This window comes from Telopea speciosissima, chromosome 1, assembly GCF_018873765.1.
Source record: "Telopea speciosissima isolate NSW1024214 ecotype Mountain lineage chromosome 1, Tspe_v1, whole genome shotgun sequence".
Lineage (NCBI taxonomy): Eukaryota > Viridiplantae > Streptophyta > Magnoliopsida > Proteales > Proteaceae > Telopea > Telopea speciosissima.
The window spans coordinates 20336317-20353063 of record NC_057916.1 but is presented as its reverse complement, the minus strand read 5'-3'; the positions used below and the strand labels follow the sequence as shown (position 1 = coordinate 20353063).

The window sequence follows — 16747 nt, the reverse complement described above, 5'->3', positions numbered from 1 at the left end:
ACAAGACGACATCTTCTGTAATTTTAATTACTTACTTTACTCATTTTAAGTTGAAATTATACCAATGAGATGCTTGTCTGATCTTCTATCATATGGACTAACTCATGTACTGCTACGTGACAAATAGTAAAACGTAATATTTCACTAGATATAGTGACAAAAATTTGTAGTCATGGGTGTCGGTACAATTTTTTTTTTTTGGTAAAGTTGGTAGAATCCTTACATCAGTATCAATTCAACTAGCTCCAATATTGGATTAATGTTAATAATAACTAACATTAAAGTACAAAAAGCAAAAAACATTCAAGTCTCTATCTTGCATTTTCTAAGGACCATTTCCGTAAAGATGAGACATTAATTAGTATTGAAAAAAGAGAGGAGGTTGCTCTCTCTCTCTCTCTATATTTATGGGAAGTAGTTTTTTGTCCCGGAGTGTGGCTTACGCCAGCACTTTCATGTGTCTGTCTATCTCTCTGCTCCTCAAAACAAGGGGGTAGACGTACACCTCTAGGAGTGTTGACATAGGCCACACTCTCGGACAGAGAACTTTCTTCCATACATATATCTAGGGATAAAGTTTTCTACACTAGGGGTGTAAGATATGCCCAGGCACATAGGGGTGGGCGAAACGACCAGCGCCCCCCTCTCCAGCCCCATGTCTCAGCCCCCCCATTTCGATAAAGATGGGACATTAATAGTGTTGAAAAAAAGAGAAGAGTCTGGTCTCTCTCTCTCTCTATATCAATATATATGTGTGTGTGTTTTCCTTTATATATTGTCATCAAAGTGGGAAAATAGAGAAGTTGAGAAGTGTAATGGAGAGTTCAGCCAAGGATAAGCTACTTCTTGGTGAGTCAGGCAAGGAAAAGGAGGAAGAAGAGAAAGTATGGAAAAGATTGAGTGTAGAATCAAAGAAGCTATGGATAGTAGCATTACCTGCTATCTTGACAAGAGTATCAATGTTTGGTGTGTTCATTATATCTCAAGTGTTCATCGGCCATATCGGAAACACTGAATTGGCAGCTCTCGCAGTGGTTTTCCATGTACTCGCCCGTTTCTCCATTGGAATACTGGTAACTAGCTTCACACACCTAATTTTCCAATACTTGATTCCCAACTTATTATATATATATCTAGAAGGCTTTAATTGCTTTTTTTTTTTTTTTTTTTTTTTTTAATTTATATTTTTTGTATGTTAAATAGTCTTACAATTATGTGAGCCTCTCATCACGAGCCTTACTTTTTTTTCCGCTAAAGGCGCATATATATATATATATATATATATATTTTATAAACAAAAGAAGAAGGAAATTAGAGGGAAAACGGGAGGAAAACTTCCTCAACAAAAAACCCCTAAATTCCCCCACCTACGGCTACAGGAAGAAAATAGAGAAATACCATACGAGTAAAACAAAGAGCCTCAAGAATAGACCTTACAGTCCAATCACTTGTTATTCCCTTGCCAAACGCTCCCCTGTGACTTGTTCCCATCGGGAATGGAAAAAAAAATGTGGGAAAAAGTAACCACTTTTGATAGAGGATATCCTTCGTTTTTTGAGTCTCACGATTTATGCAATTTGGATCTTTTACTGTCCGAGTATCTGAGTTGGGGTAAAGCGATCGTTTCTCGTCTTGTTGAGTCTGCGCAGCACGATTCTGTTAGGCAGCTCGGCAGTATAAGATCCGGATTCCTATTTATGGGGGAAAAGATAAGTACTTTTGGGAGAGGTTATCCTTAGTTTTGTGTCTTACCAGTTATGTGGAAAAAACAAGGAAAAGAAATTTTTGAGAAAATTGGTTGTACTGATTTTGGACTGACTTATTAGTTTCCCTCCACCACTTGGTGAATGGATTCATAGTATCCTAGGGTTTATAAAGCCCTCATAGGTTTTAATATGTTTCCCAAAATACCCTCTGATATGATACTCCATGAATGCATCTGAACCTGCCTTAGTAAATAGATTCCCATTCACCATGACTGAAGGAAAACTTGTTCTAACTGATTTTTTCATTCAATTCACTCTAAGATAGTGAGGAATAACTAACTAGCTATTAACTGAAATTCTTGATGATCCAAAAATAGTTATGAAATTTGTTATTTAAATTCTCTTGATTTTCTCCAAACAATTAAACAAGAAGTGGAGGGAATCTTTCCTTTTCTTTTCTTGTACTTTCGAAAGCAACCAAACATCCCACATAGAAGTTAACCAGCAAGTTGGTACGTATGAAGACCCCTTGTTTCTTTCTCACTCCTGCCAGAGATCTCTAGAACCTTAGATGCCTTCATATACCATTTGGGCTGATCAGGATCGTCTCCAGGGAGCAGGGAACCCCCAAGGTACTGCCAGCTGTTGGGTTGTACCACACACATTTCTAGACATGCGTCGAGATGTGTGTGGCACAACTCAATCGCTGGATGCCCCCTGGCAACACCCTGGGCGCATGCGTCCTTGGAGACGAGCTTTTCACTTAGTTTTTAATAGTTTAAACTTTTGGTTTAAATATTTTAACACCGTATATATCTGTGCACGGCCCCCTAAAAAAAGGGGGGTTTGGGTCATTTCACAGGGGGAACCCCTATGACCCCTGTGAAATGACCCAAACCCCCCTGTTTTTGCTGGGTTGGATCTTTTAGCTCCGGCCACGACTAGAGAAGAGCCAGGTCCAGTTACACATATTAGAGGCCGGGACAACATTTGACTTCTAAAACCTTGGAGATACCTTGATATACTAATTTGAAACCATTAATTCACAATACATAAGCTATGATATATTATCTTTCTTATGTAATTAATTAACAAGTACCCTGACAATTACCTGCAGATGGGCATGTCTAGTGGACTAGAGACTCTATGTGGCCAAGCATTTGGAGCTCAACAATATCAGATGTTGGGTATATATTTGCAGAGATCATGGTTGGTTGAATCATGGTTCTTCCTACTCCTTATCCTCCCTGTTTTCATCTTCAGTGCTCCCATTCTCAAATTACTTGGACAACAGAAGAGACATCAGAAATGGCAAACATAATTTCCCTTTGGTACATACCCATAATGTTCTCCTATATCTTCCTTTACACCCTTCAAATGTATCTTCAAACACAGAGCAAAAACATTATCATTACATGGTTATCAGCTATCTCTCTTATCTTTCATGGTTTCTGCACTTGGATCCTCGTATCAAAGATTGGGTTGGGTTTAGCTGGTGTTATGATCTCGATGAATATCGCGAGTTGGGTACCGATAATCGGACAGTTAATCTTCGTTTTCTATGGCGGTTGTCCAGAAACATGGACTGGATTCAGTATGTATGCATTTTCCGACTTATGGCCGGTGTTCAAATTATCACTATCATCAGGTGTAATGCTTTGGTATGTTTATCATCTTATTGTTCTTCTAAACTTAAAATGTCACTCCAGATGCAGGGGTGTCAATTGGTCAGTTCGGTCCGATTTTAATTGGACTGAATCAATTTCGGAGGAGAATAGGTGAATCCGAAACCAAACCAATAAAAAAGAAAGTTGGGTTGGATAATTGGTATTGGTTTTTTATTGGTTCTACTTTGGTTTTGCTCTGGTTTTCAAGCAGTTGTATAATACCCCAAGCCAAGCTGTTGCATACGAAATCGGTTTGGTTTGGGCTTTTTCAGTCGGTTTTGATCAGTTTGACCGGTTCGAGTTAGTTAGGGTTTGACACGTCTAATGAACTGTTACAGCTAGTAAATTATGTTACAGCTCTCTCTAACCTTTATTAGCTTTCCATAATTATGGACAGCTTGGAGATATGGTACAACTCGGCGTTGATTCTGTTCACTGGGAACACCAAAAATGCTGAGGTTACAATTGACGCTCTCTCCATTTGGTAATTAAGATATATACCATTTGAAATTAGCTGCAATAATTAATTCAGAATTCCTTTTTATTCTTAATCTTTTTTTTAAATTTATAATCTTAACCAGTTTTCCTTCGCTTAATTTGCAGTCTTAATATCAATGGTTGGGGGTTGATGCTTTCGTTTGGCTTCCTAGCGGCTGCGAGGTATGGTTGATGATTCAAGGTATTGCCGTATTGGTATCACCGTACCCGATATCAATATCATATTGATATCATAGTGGTGGTATCAATACAGGAAAGAGTAAAATGGTCAAAAAATCACGGTATCAGTATTCTGAGAAGTATAATAATCTGATCCAATCTGGCATGGTTGATCCATATTGATATTAGTATCAACATCAATATTGGCCGAGATTGATATGAATAATGATAGTTAAGACCATGGTATATGGATTGTCAGTTCTCTATTCCATGGCCTAAAACGTCATATCACCTTGATTTGACATTCTTCTCAAAATATATGCAAATTTTACAGCCAACGATTTATCTGCTTCGAAGTAAAAAAAAATAAGGGAAGTAGTTTTCTGTACGGGAGTGTGGCCTATGCCACTATCTCTCTCCTCCTTAAAACAAGGGGGCAGATCTGTCTTTTCACATGGGGAGGAGACAGATAGACTCATGGGAGTGCTGGTATAAGCCACACTCCCGAACAGAGAACTTTTTTCCAAAAAAAAATTATGAAATTCATTGTAAATCAATAAAAACAAATGAATAAGTTCCTTGTACCTCCCCTGGAACTAGAATGTTTGTTCATCCCTATTAAATTTACAAAAAATGATTACTATATGCATGTGGTAGGAACCTTTCCCACATACCCGCTTTGAATAATGTCACATGAACATATGATATGGCTATTCTGACCATTGGATAGAGAAGTCATTGTCTAGATTATACATGTTCCAAATTTCAGATCTTGATTCAATCAAATGCCCTCTCATGTATTTCCATGCATTCTATGTATGTAATATACCCCCTAATGATACATCACTACTGTGCATACTTCCACAACGTTGAATTTTTAAAATTCTAGTTTTCCATGTGGCAAACTCCATCAAGGCAAAAACTTGACACGTGAAAGGGGAACTAGGGATTTACTTGTCCAAAAATTTAAGCCCCAACTAATCTTCCATGTGACAAATTGTTGGCATTTAGAATGCATGTGTTGAAAAGGTCCATACCATGGGGGTGTAGGAACATGACCCAAAATTTCTTAGATCAAAATTATTCTTGACCACATAAAAACTACTGATATTAAAACCGGTTGAATTGGAGTTAGCCAAGTGACAAAATAAATGACTAAAAAATTAGGTCATTATAGTTTAGTGCCATGTAAAATATGGATAGCTAAAAATATAGGATGAATGAAAATAAATGTGGATATTTAATTGAATTTTTTTTATGTCACCGATATTTGACTGATTTGAATCTCAAAAAAATTTTAAATTACTTTTAATGTGGTAGGTAAACCAAGTGGGCTGTTTGAATAATCTCTCCTAAGTAGCCCGTGTAGAAAAGCTTTTATCAGAGACATTTTTCCTACACCGTGGGTGGAGGGAATACCCTATCCACTCATCTAGAGACATTATTACTCTATCTCCTTGTTGGGGAAATCGAAAATACCCCTCCCATCATAATGATGCCTCTTCCACTATTGTGATGACTCATAATGAAGTGGGTGAAGGGAAACAAAATCCAAACTTATTTGTTCCAAAGGGACCATTAATTAGGAAGGGAACTAATTAGCTTTTCCTTCATGAAAATAGTGTTAGGGTTTCCAACGAGCTTGGAAGAGGAAGTGCCAAAGCGGCAAAATTTGCTATCAAAGTGGTTGTATCAACTTCCCTAACAATCGGGATTGTGCTATGGGCTTCGGTGTTGGCCTTCAGACATAAAGTTTCCTACTTATTTTCAAATAGCGAGGAGGTAGCTGAGGCATTTTCGGACCTCTCCATCTTGTTGGGCGTTACACTCTTATTGAACAGTGTCCAACCTGTTCTGCCTGGTGAGTTTCTTAACTTTCTTTTCTTTCCCATTTCAATTTCAATCACTTTCCATTTTCTGAAGCATTATATAGCTACAAGAATCTAAACTAAAACTTACCGCATGAGTAGGTAATTATGTTAAAATTAAAATAAATTTAATATAATTAAAAATAATAATTTATTGTAGTTTTTAAGCTAACAATGGGGTCATGGGGTGATAAAACAACCATCACAAGAAAATTACATGGTCATATGTGTGTAAGATTAGGTCTTTAAATTATCTCTGTAATATTTCATTGGGCAATAGTTTCCCATGCTGCTTGTGTGGGGAGAATCTCCCACACCATACCAATCACGACACAAGAATGGTTTGGTCAATAGGAGTGTCCACATGGTCAGAGATGAGAGAGTGTCAATATAAGACCTATATGGTCAGAATGTGAGAAGACGTGGGAAAGTATCTCTACACCATACTTGTGGGGATCTTTTTTCCATAGTTGATTGTCACTTTTACAAATTTGAGTGTTAATGAATGTGAACATTTTGCTCTCTTTTGTTTTCCTAATTGCTTTTCCTTTACATCTTGAATAGGAGTGGCCGTCGGTGCTGGATGGCAAAGTATAGTTAGCATATGTCAACATCATTTGCTATTATTGCATAGGACTTCCTCTTGGGCTGTTCTTTTATTATGTTGTCAATCTTAATGTGAAGGTAAGCTCAAATAATCACCTTCTCTTTTTACAACCCGCCCCGAAAAATAAAGAAAGAAAGAGATGTGTATCTTGGTTTGTCATATAAATTGTTCGTTATAGAGGAATATCATATAGTTTGATTTTTTTTTTCTTTTAAAAAAGCTCCCTTGTTACGTATATAGAGGAATATCATATAGTTTGATTTTTTTTTTTCTTTTAAAAAAGCTCCCTTGTTACATATATACAAGATAAAATCATAAAGAAATAAAAAAAATTAAAATTTAGGAACAAAAATTTCCAAAAGAAATTCTTCTGTTGAAACAAATGAAGCCTAAAGAAATTTAAAAGGAATGAGCACAAGAAATATTTATTCTAATTCATATGAATTGTACTTTTTAAAAAAAATGCTAGCTTAACGATTTCTTAATGTGATTCAAGTTATTTGGTTATCTATGTATTGTTACAGGAAATATGGATGGGAATGATTGGTGGCACTTTTATTCAAACTTTGGTGCTTCTTTATTATATTTACAGAACTGATTGGGATAAGCAGGTAAATTAGTAATTCTTATGGAAGAAATTAAACTTCATCATGTATGTTATTGTTGAAACAAACTGAATGTTTAATATTGAAAGATACTTTGATTGAATATTAAACATCTAATTAAAAATAATTGAGTTTAAGCATTTTTTTGATATTTAGGACCTAAGGAGAGTTGAGGTAATTAATTGTGAAGTGTTTGTACTTGCCAACTGAGTGACCCCCTTGTGGTTTTGTAGCATCAAGGTTGATGTTGAGTCTTTTGTTTTGTTGCTGTTCACTTGGGGGTCAATTATATTATTTTAAAAAGGAAAAAAGAATGCATTTTTTTTTTTATGAAAAAAAAAAAGTGATAGAAATTCTTGCTTAAGAGATTGAGAGAGATAATAAAAGAAAACATGATATCTTTATATTATTCAGTTAGATTGAATTTCCTCATTAATCTATAGAAGAAAAAGACAATTTATAGTCAAATTTTAAGATTACAAGTTTAAGCAGGAAGGGGAACCTTATTAGAATTGATCCGACCTAACCCATGGACAAATTTCATAATCAAAAGTTGATTGACAACAAATTAAAATAAGAAAACATGATATCTTTGCTTGGTTGATGCAGGTATTTATGGCAAAGGCAAGGGTGAGTAGGTGGGTCCTCCCATCTCCAGAAGAGTAGGCGAACAATCCCTCAATTTAGCAATTTTTTTTAATTAGAAAAAAAATAGCAAAGTGATGCTAACTATTAGCGCCTTCTTGTGTCTAACTCTCTCCTCTCTCCTATGAAATGGATATATTTGTCCCTTACTTGGAGGATAGATAGATAGAAGGTGCTAGCATACGCTATGCAGTCGGACAATGTTCTTTCTCCCTTTTTTTATATTTCTTTGAAAATATTTTTACATCAACTCTAAGCTTGTTTTCTTTCTGATGTTGTGGTCCTATTATATGAAGGTTTTGAAATTTCCATTGAATTGATTTGGACCATACAGTTCTTATTTTAATCAGTTTTCGAATGATCACCAAAGAAAATAGTAAAAAAAGTTAATAGAATTCAACCGCGAGACATCAAAAGAAAAAAGTGAAGACAAAAGTTTTTTATTACCTAAGGTGAAAAGAGAATCACTTCATCCATGATGATTTGATGTTATGATTGGACTCCTAAAATAGTAACTCTCATCATTAATTCCTACTCTTTATTGATAAAGGTTTATAATAACATTTCTGGTCGAATCAAAAGAAAATTAAAGAGATTTTCTCTTCACCAATAGGTGAAAGAAAAACCTGGTCAAAAGAAAATTTTGGTTTATTTTGAGGAAATGCAATCGCCTCATTCGCAAATTCAAGATGGTATGTCCCATTTGCTTCTACTGTTCTCCATGCTAAGTTCGTCAATCAATGTTTTTTTATTTTTAATGGTAAAGAAAAAAAGACAATATTAAGTAAATAAAGCTATATGTAGATCTACCATAAATTTGTCCCTTAGTTTATTAGATCTTGTTAGCCAGCCGATGCACTATAGAGATAACTTGTCTATTTGTCTTCATAATACATACAAACACGACATCTAATATTAACACTAGCTAGAAATATCGTGAAGTAATGAAAAAAGTATCTAAAATTAGGAAGTAGTTTTTAGTCCAAGAGTGCTGGTGTAGAGTGTGGCCTACACCAGCACTCCCATCTGTCTATCTCTCCCTTCCTAAAAAAAAGGGGCAGAGGTGTCTTTTCTTTTGGGGAGAAGAGAGATAGACTCATGGGAGTGCGACAGAGTTTTTTTCCTCTAAAATTATTATTACTTTGAGATATCACTCTATTATCAATTTTCACCACCACACTGTTAGTCTTATTTTTTTTTTTATTAAAATCCCTTCATGTAATAATCTATTTATCTTAATTTTTTTATTATCTCAAGTTATGTATTATTACTCCAACTTTTCATTTATCCTTACTTTTTGTTTACTCATAGGGATTGGCGCAATCATATGATTAAATAATGGATAATTTACACATACCACCCCCGAGGTTTAACAAAAGTATAATTTTATCCCCTAATTTTGGATAATTCTGGGTACCCCCTAGGTTTACAAACGTTAACACATACACCCATTCCGTCAGTTTATGATTAACAGTATTAAAATCAAGGGGTAAAGTTACAAGAATACCCTTACAAGAAAAAAAACCTACAACTCATCTTCCCCAAATCGTTTAGGTTTTGAAAAAAAGGAAAGATGAATTACAAGTATTAACCCTAAACTCCCAACCCCAAACAGCTTACCCTTTTCCGGCCTTCTTAATCCAACTGAATTCCATTGGCTCACTCAATAAATCACCCTCTCAATCTCTCCATTCCAAACAAACAACAGCCGAGAAGAAGAATGAAGAAGAATGAAGATTCCTGCAATTCTTGGCCTCCCATAGTTTGTTCTTTCTTTTTATTCTCCTCCTATGGAGTGATAATGTTGCTAAAACTATGATATAGTTTTCAATCCTAATCCATCCTCAGGGTCAGGGTATCTCAGCTCAGGCCCTGTTAGAACTCAGAAGGGTTCGAGCTGACAAGGCGAAACTTGCACCCCTACTCAAATCGATGTCTTACTCTTACCAATAGAGCATATATTATTAACCATATGCACGATAGGCACCAGTACTGTAAGAAACACTGTGCAGGAATGGAGGGGTTAAGTAGGAGAAATAACTATTAATTAGTCTATTTGGTTCTCCATGCCAATTCATTTCTGTGTAGTTTTTATGCAAATAAAAGAGACTCATGAGCTTCCATATTTGAGTTTTTAGACTTTAGAGTATGGTTCGTAATTAATCTTGGGATTGGTCAAGGTCGATACCAATTTGATATTCATTCCGATCCATCAAATGTGGTTAAAAACCGGGGTTTGTTGGATCGGTGTTGGAATTGACCAATATCGGTATAAAAATAAATATTAAAATATTTATATGAAAGAAAAAAAACCCAAAAATTTGATGGAAATCCTAGAAATTTCATTTGTATCAGATCGGATTCGGACGATCCGACCAAATTTACCGATCTAGGGAGTGATCCACTAATTAATACCAGGCAAGATCAATCATTATTTAGGATTGGTCTAGACTGATACCAATCTGATCCAGTCAATATTGGCCGATCCGATTCGAGATTATTACGAACCATCTCATGGTTTTAGTGCATGGTATTGGTCAACCTAGAAATCGATATGGTATCGGCATAGATTTTCCGTATTGAACAAAATATGCCCTTGATTTTTCTTTAAAAATAGGTTTTTGATCATTTTACCCCTTTTCCGTACCGAGTCATCAATATGATATCGGTGGACACGTATCACCCAATACGAGTGATACGATATTGTTAACGATATCGATACGGATACCTCTAACTCCTCTTAGGTTCCTTGCCCGGTTAGGTTCGAAGGTTCTTCTCATAGGGGATATGAAATGACAACCTCACCCCCTGCTCGAACACACTACTCGGGTGGGGTGAGGTCGTCATTTCCGCTCTCCCTATGAGAGGAGCCTACGAACCTGACCAGAGACACAGGGAACCTGAGAGGAGAAAAATTGTAGAACCATAATTGAGAGTTGAGAGAGAGAAAATACTATAGTTTTCTCTGTCCAACTTTTGTACCCGTTTTTTGTGTTTTGGGAAATGGGTTGACGCATGCAAGGCAGATATCTCATTCTCATTCAGAAGGACATTTATTCCCAGCTAACTATATTTAATGCAGCGCATGACAGATCGGGAAACTTTTTTGACTTTTGGTTTTTTTATATGTAAATCCTTTTATATATATATATAATACCGGATCCACCTTAAAAAATGAAGCAAAAAGCTGTGCATGCATAGAGGTTGTTGGTAGCCATGGGTAAAGACAATAGGGTTAGGCTTCTTCTTGACTTATCATCAGCAGCAACCAAGGAAGAACAAAATCAGTTTTCATGGAAGAAATTATGGGAAGAATCAAAGAAGCTTTGGGTAGTAGCAGGACCTGCAATCTTAACACGAGTATCCATGTATGGAACCTTCATCATAGCTCAAGCTTTTATCGGTCACATTGGTAATACCGAAATGGCTGCTCTCTCTATCGATTATCACGTCCTTGTTCGTTTCTCCATTGGAGTTATGGTAACTTTCTAACCCATCTCTCTCTCTCTCTCAAGATTCAAGAATAAGAAAGAACCTAATTAAATTTATGTACTTTTGTTGTGTTTTTATTATTCAGACGGGGATGTCAAATGGATTAGGAACCCTATGTGGAGAAGCATATGGAGCAAAACAGTATCACATGTTGGGAATATATTTACAGAGGTTCTGGTTGATTGAGTTCTTGTTTAGTTTTCTTCTACTACCTCTATTCATCTACAGTTCACCAATTCTGAAAGTAGTTGGACAAACAGAGAAGATATCAGATGTGGCGAATATAATATCAATTTGGTACATACCAATTATGGTATCTCATGTGTTTCGTTATACATTGAGAATGTATCTACAAGCACATGGAAAGAATATGGTAGTGAGTTGGTCTGGGGTGGTTACTTTGGTACTTCAAATAATAAGTTGTTGGATACTTGTGGAAGATATGAGATTAGGAGTTGGGGGTGTGATGCTTTCGATGAATATCGCAAGTGTAATCCCAGTGATTGGGTTGTTGGGTTATGTGTTGTGTGGTGGTTGTTCACTAACTTGGTCTGGATTCTCTATGCATGCATTTTCGGATCTATGGCCGATGCTCAAACTCTCTATGTCTTCTGGTATTATGCTCTGGTAAGTAACTCTCTTCTTACACACTTCACCACCTCTGCTCTGCTCCCATCATGCAATTAATTAATTACCCTCTCTCTCTCTCTCTCTCTCTCTCTCTCTCTCTCTCTCTCTCTCTCTCTCTAGTGTTGGTATAATGCTTATGTTCATACACACTTGACACTTGACCACTGCTCTCATGCAATTATTTCACTCTTAATTACCCCTCTCTCTCCTCTGATGCAGTTATTTCACTCTTGATTAGCTTCTCTCTCTCTCTCTCTCTCTCTCTGGTATAATGCTCTGGTAAGTTCATACACACTTGACACACTTAATGACCGCTCTGATGCAATTAACTCTCTCTCTCTCTGTTTTTCTTATAACAACATATCAAATTCAACCCCATGGGAATTAAGAAGCCAACCCACAAGAATGATATTGGTGTCTTCGTATACTTGAGGTATCCCTTCTCTCCACCTAATCCTTGAGGCCATGTTTGTTTGATGGAAAAAAAGGGATGGGAATACAGGAAAATATTTGGCTGCAACCATCTTCCTTTCCCCGATCGTAGACGTAAATTTGGAATAATATTTTTCTCCTTTGGGATTATAAATATTCTATTAATTAGGTTTTTATATTTTTTAAAATACCCTTCTAAATTTCAAATCGACCCTTACAATTGGGGGCAACAGCCAATCTTAGTCCCGGAATAAAGAGGAGAGAGGTTTTTCATAAAATTCTAAAAATCGAGGTTGTTTGTATACGCGGTGTGGTAAAGTAACAAACAACATGTATGAAATTCTAATGTCTTCTTACCCAACCTTTCTATTCAAAGTTTTACCATATTACTTCATTATTCCACCCTTAATTTTTTACTTACTATCTATCCCCTTCTTTCATTTCCTTGCCTTTGTTGTCCTTTTACTCCATTACATGTGGGGCCCACGAATTTTGTTTCTTTCTCTTGTGTATCTTTTCCACGTGTACAATTTCTCAATTCATCCAAACAGGAAAGGGGTGTCGACTTATAGAGTTACCATCCCACATAGAATTGTTGGCTTGCCTCTTTCTTTAAATTTGTTTTTTTTTGTTTAAATGGTTCTCTAACCTAAAACTTACATAAATAATTATGAAACGCAGCTTGGAGATATGGTACAACTCAATCTTGATTCTACTCACTGGGAACAGCAAAGACGCTGAGGTTGCAATTGACGCTCTCTCTATTTGGTAAAAAAAAAAAAAAAAACATTTATAAGAAAGTTGCAGTTTGGTTTTTAATTTATTTTTTCCTGTTTCCTTCTTCAGTACATATTAATTAATGTTTCTGTTGCCAAGAAACATTATTGACTACTAGCTAGTCCAATGTAAATTAAATTTCATTTTTTCTGATGAGAATCATGTTTTTGCAAGCAGTCTTAATATCAATGGTTGGGCACTGGTGCTCTCCTTCGGTTTCCTAGCAGCAGCAAGGTATGGATTTTCATTTCTATGCACTTTAACAGATCCAATTTCCCGGAAATTCCCAAACGCTTCAAAAGATGGAATACGAGAATACTTATGCTTGTTTTTATCGTCTGAGAATGCGAAATCGATCTAGAATGCATACCCAAACATAGCCTTAATTTTTTAGGTTCCTTAATTCTAAGCGTTGCTATGCCTAATGAAGTATATAAGACAGTACATAGATTAGTCCATATGATAGAGGACCTCGCATACATTGATAGGCACTGTGACAGGGAAGAAAACTCTTTAAATAACCATATGAGGCAGCTAGGTTGATAAATGCCAAATGAAGCTCAGTCTGATTTTAATTGGGCCAACAAATAGTTTTAATCAGGATGAATAGGCCCACCACAATTGGGCCTCCATTTTCTCCCCCAGCCTGACTAAATTTCCACGGCAAAACTTATCTTTTTTTTTAAAAAAAATTATTCTTTTGCAAAAGTTTGAATCTCTTGTATCATTTTATGATTCAAACTTTCATAAAGGGAGTGCCTGAATGACACTTCTATAGGTGTATTTAGGACTGGACACCTTTATTTTAAGATAGGGGTATAAAAGGATTTTCAAAAATAATTTGAAAGTGATATTATTATCAAAAGATGTCATTGGAATATACATTTTTCGAGTATATATGCGAATTGATATTACTAATCTTATTGGAAAAATTTGTATATCATACTAAAAAGGGCAAAAATGTAAAATTATAAATTATTCGATACCTTGAGGGGTGACGAAACATAAAGCCGGTTTGTAATGTTGTTATGGGTTCTTAACCCCTCCACCCCACTATTGTTTTCCATTTTTAATAAAGTTTTTTTCATCAATTCCAAGTTCCAACTATATATGGAAGCTCAATGTTGCAAACCTTTTCTTCATGGAAAAAGTGTTAGGGTTTCCAATGAGCTTGGGAGAGGAAGTGCGAAAGCAGCAAAATTTGCGATTCTGGTGGTGGTATCAACTGCCATCATAATTGGGCTTCTGTTATGGGCTTTGGTATTGACTTTTAAAGAAAAAATTTCGTATATATTTTCCAATAGCTTGGAGGTAGCCAAAGCCTTTTCGGACCTTTGCACGTTATTGGCCTTTTCACTTCTATTGAATAGCATCCAACCTGTTCTATCTGGTGAGTTTATGTTCTTTAATTTATACCCTTTTTGTCTTCAATTTTTCCTTGTTTGGAAGAAAAGACTGGAAGGATTAAAGACTTAAGCAGGAACTGTCACTAAATTGCTCCTTTTGCTAATAGATTATGAGCTGTTTGATTTCCTGAGTGCTTATAATGAGATTTTACTCTTGTTGAGAGTCTAAGCATTTTCACTATATTTCTCAATTTCTTTAATCTCTAGGATTTCCTTGATTGTATCTACTAGTTTCTTTGTTTTAGTTTCTTCAGTTTCCTGCCAAATTGCATTATGATTAGGCTTTATAATCCATTATATAAGGGGTTGAGTAAATGACACCTTTACAGGTGTATTTAGTTTGACAAATTTTTTTAATTGCCCTTTGTCTTATTCCCTAAAGTTCTTTAAGTTAAGGGTATAAAAGGACTTTCAAAAATAATTTGAAAGTGACTTATCATTATATCATGATCAAGAACTGTCATTGTCTTGCCCATTGTTCGAGTACACAGTGAAATTACTGTGTTGGGTTGAATAAAAATTCGATTAATTAACCATTTGGTATAATTGCTATGCTTAGAGTATGACTAGTTGATTTTTTTTAAGAATTATAATAAAAGATCTACTCATAGGTCCATAGTATGAACTAATAACTATAGAACTCATAACCAGTTTATTGCTTCGAATTATCTAGATCCAATGAAGTAATCATTATATAATATATCAATCATATCATTGTAGCAACTGAAATGTCTCTTGTATAAAGAAAAATTAATCTGATTATAACTTGTGAAGCGAAAATAAAGGGATGTGGATAAATGGAAGAGTACGTGAAAGAAAGAGAGAAGGAGAACAACAATGACATATGAGTCCAATATATATGTATGGTCTATGAATCATCTCATTGAAAGCTTTGTAATAAAGCATCAATTCAATTCTTGATTCTTCCATAACCATAATTAGATGAATCAGTTTATCAGAAAAAAAAAATAAAATAAAATAAAGAACTTTGAGTCAATAAATAGTGAGGATTGACTCAAGAACAAATTTCATTAGGAAATCTATTGCAAAGTTCAGGTCTAGCCATTAATCGAAAAGCGATGGAAACCGCAAAACCTGTGACTACAAAAGATTCTATTGAAAAATAATAAAGCTTTAGAATTTGAAAGTGACTTAATTATCATTATGACATTATCAAAAGCTGTCATTGTCTTGCATATTTTTTGAGTACTCAATGAAATCGCAAAATTTACTCTCATTGAAATAAAAAAAAATATGTTTTACTAAAAGGGCAAAAAAATAAAATTGCAAAATATTTAACAACTTAAGGGGTCTCAATTGGAAAAACCAATTATATAATTACTTGCTTATCAATAAAATTTTATGTATTAACAAGCATTTTTTTCATATTCTTTAACTGATGATTCTCTACATTCTATACCAGGGGTGGCAGTGGGTGCTGGATGGCAAAGCAAGGTTGTTTATATCAACATAATTTGTTATTACTTCATTGGGCTTCCTATTGGTGTCTTACTTAATTATGTTGCTAATCTCGGTGTGAAGGTAATCTTAATTGATCAACATTTATATATCTTAATTTTCTTCTTCATCATAATTTAAGAGCTGGGTTGTGATAAATCAATAATTATATATGGATTATCATTTACAGGGAATATGGATGGGAATGATAGGAGGCACTCTCGCTCAGACTTTGGTTCTACTTTATTTCACTTACAAGACTAATTGGGATAAACAGGTAATTTAAAACCCTAGCTCATCATTTTCTGGAGCCAAAACCCAGATTACTTCTCTATTGCTGGATTTCTTAGCTCTTCACAACAGTGAAGAGCCGAACCAACTTGCCTACTATAACCCGACCTGATCATTCCTGGACCAAGTTGGTGGAGAAAAGAACCAGCCAACCTAAAATGTAAATTTGGGTTCGGTTTGTCCACTCCAACCCAAAATGTAAATTGAAACTTCCAACCTCAAACTAGACCTGGCCCGTTGTTTAGATTGAATCACTACATATAACACCTCGAATTTTATTACGGGTGAAAGAACGCTACCTGGGTGCGTGTGGTGCGCTGCCTCTCCCTCTCATCTATTATTGGGTCGAAACACATCACTTCGCTAAAGCTGTTTGTTTTTTTCTCTTGGTTGATGCAGGTGTCTATAGCAAAGGCACGGGTGAACAAATTAGCTATCCCTCAGCCAGATGATCAGTTGGACGACAATAATGCTTCAGAAAGTAATTAGTACTTTAATGTGAAAGA

The 16747-nt window shown here is 35.4% G+C and overlaps 1 pseudogene; it reads left to right on the top strand.

The window, feature by feature from the left end:
- The first annotated feature begins 807 nt into the window (after positions 1-807).
- LOC122639108 lies at positions 808-16733 on the top strand (annotated as a pseudogene).
- Positions 16734-16747: the final 14 nt, after the last annotated feature.